We start from the raw sequence: 3885 nt of genomic DNA, 5'->3' as shown, positions 1-3885 counted from the left end.
GCAAAACAAAAAGTCTTTTGGAAAATAGAACATCACACCAAAATTGTCAATTCATAAAGGAAAAGATTCAAAGATTTGACTCATAACAATTTGAAACTTCTATACTACAAAAGGTATCATAAACGGACAGGTTCAAATATACATGATAAATTAAAAACATAAATTTGCAGTGTACCTAACAAAAGAGATATATATATATATATTTTTAATTTTATTTATTTATTTATTTTTTCCCCCAAAGCCCCAGTAGATAGTTGTATGTCATAGCTGCACATCCTTCTAGTTGCTGTATGTGGGACGCGGCCCCAGCATGCCCGGAGAAGTGGTGTGTCGGTGTGCGCCCAGGATCCGAACCCCGGCCGCCAGCAGCAGAGTGCACGCACCCAACTGCTGAGCCATGGCGCCGGCCCAAGATATATATTTTTAACAAAGAGTTACTATATATCATTAAGTAAACCAATAAAAGAATGAGCAAAGTATATAAAGACAATTCATAGAATAAAAATTGCCAATAAGCATAAGATATTCACTCTGATAATCTAGGAATGCATCCTATATACATATTTGCACATTCAAAGATTTATCTTTAAAAATGTTCACTGCAGCATTAACAACAAAATATCATATACAATATTAAATAAAATACGGTATGCTACTATGCAGCCATTAAGAATAATTAGATTTCAAATACTGACAAGGAAAGTATAGTATAATCTCACTTTTGTTAACACACACACTTATAGATACAAAACGTTAACAAAAAATTCTTAGTTACATGTATTTGCTCAGGAAAAAGGCATACCAAACTGTGAACAATGATTTTCTACGCAAGTTGTGATTATAAAGAATTTTTGCTTTATATTATTGTTTTGTTTGAATTTATAAACAAATATGTATTACATTTATAATCAGCAACAAAATAAAAAATTTCCATTTTGGGTAAGAAAAAAAGAGATTTGGGATTAGAAAATTATCAGGTGAAAAAATAAATTTCTATACTGCATGTAGAAAAATGGCGAGGGCTTCCTTTATGGGTTTTCTTCAAATTTATGGCTTTGTTATTCCTTCTGCTTACAATTTAAAAAGTAAACATTCTAAACAAAGAAAAATGAAGTCTCTCATTTTACTCTTTAAATGATTATTAAAGGATATAATTTAATTTCAAATGAAAATGTACTAGAAGTTGGATCTAATGCATAGGCATTTAACATCAGCCTAGTAGAAGGGCATGGGATATGAATTTTACAGAGAGGCTGTTTTCTAAATTATAAAATCCACACCAAGGACAGATGACAAAGACACGCTCCATAACTATATGAATAGGCAGGGAGGTCTTTGCTTAATCTAATCTTACAGCCTCATTCTACTTCCCCCCCGAAATGCAATTATTTTCTTAGCAGACAAAAGAAAAAAAAAAGACATATCCTTTTCTTTAGACAGCTGTCACATTTTTTTCCTTCCACTCCAGTATTCCAATATAAACATTCTAGCTCGATTGCCAGTGATTTACAAAACATGCTTGTTCAGAGACTTCTAATTTTGTTAAGAATATAGAAATGGCTCTGTAATTAAGAACTATTTATGAACACTTTAACAAAATAATTTAATCCTAAACATTTCCCCCCCCCCAAAGCCCCAGTAGATAGTTGTATGTCATAGCTGCACATCCCTCCAGTTGCTGTATGTGGGATGCTGCCTCAGCATGGCCGGAGAAGCGATGCGTCGGTGCGTGCCCGGGATCCGAACCCGGGCCGCCAGCAGCAGAGCGCGCGCACTTAACCGCCAAGCCACAGGGCCAGCCCAATCCTAAACATTTTAAAGTGAATTTATACCATTAAATCAAATGAATATACTAAGTTGAAGGAAAAAGAATTTTCCTAACTGCTGAAGAAAAACACAGGTTGTGTGGACACATTGGGTTCTTGGGAACTGAGTTATGGCTTACAAGCCACTTGGGTATTCAAAATTGTTACAACACCCTTGTTGGTTTTGCCTGCTAATGATAATCTACAAAGTATGAGACAGAAGAGCAACACGATTCCAGCAGAGAACTTGAAGAATAGAACTAAGTAGGAGGAAGCCTCTTGTTGGTAGAAAGTAGACCGTATTTTTGACCATTTAAAGAAATGCAACCTTTTGAAAAAAGAAATCAGTCATTTGGTATTTTAGTAAAGACAGAGACCTCTTTCCACTTACCTGCTCGAGGAGATGACAGCTGGCCTTATTTTAGCAACCTGTATTACAATTCACATTCCTTTTAACCCACAGCAAAGATTAGAAACCAGTCCCCACCCCTGCTCCAAGTCCATCCTGAATTACAAGTGTTCAGTTATGACCTCACCTACCCACACCTGGAGACCTGTCCCAACATGGACAAGTCCCAACAACAACTTGTTCCTCCACCCAGCGTTCTCTTCATCATACTCAAATACAGCAGAGAATAAATTTTAAAAATGGGGCACCTTCTTAAGGAAACTACTTCCCCCTTTTCTAGGCTCCCTTCTATAAAGTGTCTCCTCTCTTCAACTTATTCTGAATTCTGCTTTAGGATTTCTTTTCCTAAAATACCACTTGGATGAGGTCACTCCTCACTGAAAGATCTTTAGCAGATCCTTTTCCTTACTAAAATTCAAACCCCATAGCAAAGCAATCAAGAGTTCTTAGCATAAACGAACAAACAACCCTTTTTAAAGTCTTTTTTTCTACCATCCATTTCTTGAGTGTTCCTGCTTGTTTTACTCATGGTATTTCCTGTACGTTTCAGTGTTCATTTTGTCTATGGAAATCCTCCTACCTACTCTTTAAGGATTAGCTCCAAATTTCTCTTTGCAGAAATCTTCAAATATCTTTCAAATGAATGCTTAAACCACTGGCTCTGTGAATTTGAAGCTAGCCCTCCCTAGGTGCTTCTCCCATCACCCCAAAATGGCCCAGGGACCTTGCCCTCTTCACAAGGCCTCTTAGTGAATCTCATACCTAAGATGGAACCATCCATCTTCTCCCACTAGTGCGTAAGCTCCTTAAAGTCTAACATTTTCTTCTTCTAACGCCTCAAAACACGTAGAACGACTTAACACAAGTGTGCCCTCAATATGTAATTGAATAAATCAAGAAATGGGAGCCAACTTTTTGAGAAACCAGTGCTTTTATAGAGCTTTTGACAGGGAGGCAGTACAGTGGTTAAGAGCATGGATATGGGGGTCAGAGCACTCGGATTTAGGTTCACTAGGTTATTTACCAGGCACGTGTCTTAGGCATTTCCTCTAAAAAATGACATTAACAAAACCTACCTAACATGGTGACTGTGAAAATGGGGTAATGCACAAAAATACCTTAATATGATGCCTGTGGCACCTGCTAAGGAGATAACTTTTAGATATCTCTGGTGTTCAAAGAAGGCTCTACTGATGCAAGCCTTAAAGAGGCATGTAAGCTACCCCTATGATTTAGGGAACAGGCAAGTCTTTACCTGAAGACTGGCCACGCAAGAACCACTTCTTGGATGTTGACAAGTCCCTTTAGCCTGTCACTGCCGCTTAAGTTTCCTTATGTTATATATACATAATGTGGTGATAACATATTTATCCGACAGAAATATTGAGTAAGATAATGTAAAAGCACTATGCAAATCACTATAAAGGATTACTTGTATTATGTACTTCAACTCAGAGAAAAAAGCCAAAAGTACTTAACATTTTATTCAATTTCTAGCATGTTCTGTGAGGGCCTTGAAAATAAATTTTTCATATAACTTTCCTTCTCTATTGTTTATAGGACAGTAAATTTGGTTACTCAGGTTCTCAAAAAGAAAATGAAATCCGGAATGGTTGTATTTTGCTCCCTCTGCTGGCCTGAGAGCAGGATAACACTACCTGAGACTAACAG

The sequence above is a fragment of the Diceros bicornis genome, chromosome 35 (assembly GCF_020826845.1).
Source record: "Diceros bicornis minor isolate mBicDic1 chromosome 35, mDicBic1.mat.cur, whole genome shotgun sequence".
NCBI classification, from domain to species: domain Eukaryota; kingdom Metazoa; phylum Chordata; class Mammalia; order Perissodactyla; family Rhinocerotidae; genus Diceros; species Diceros bicornis.
This window is presented reverse-complemented; position numbering follows the sequence as displayed.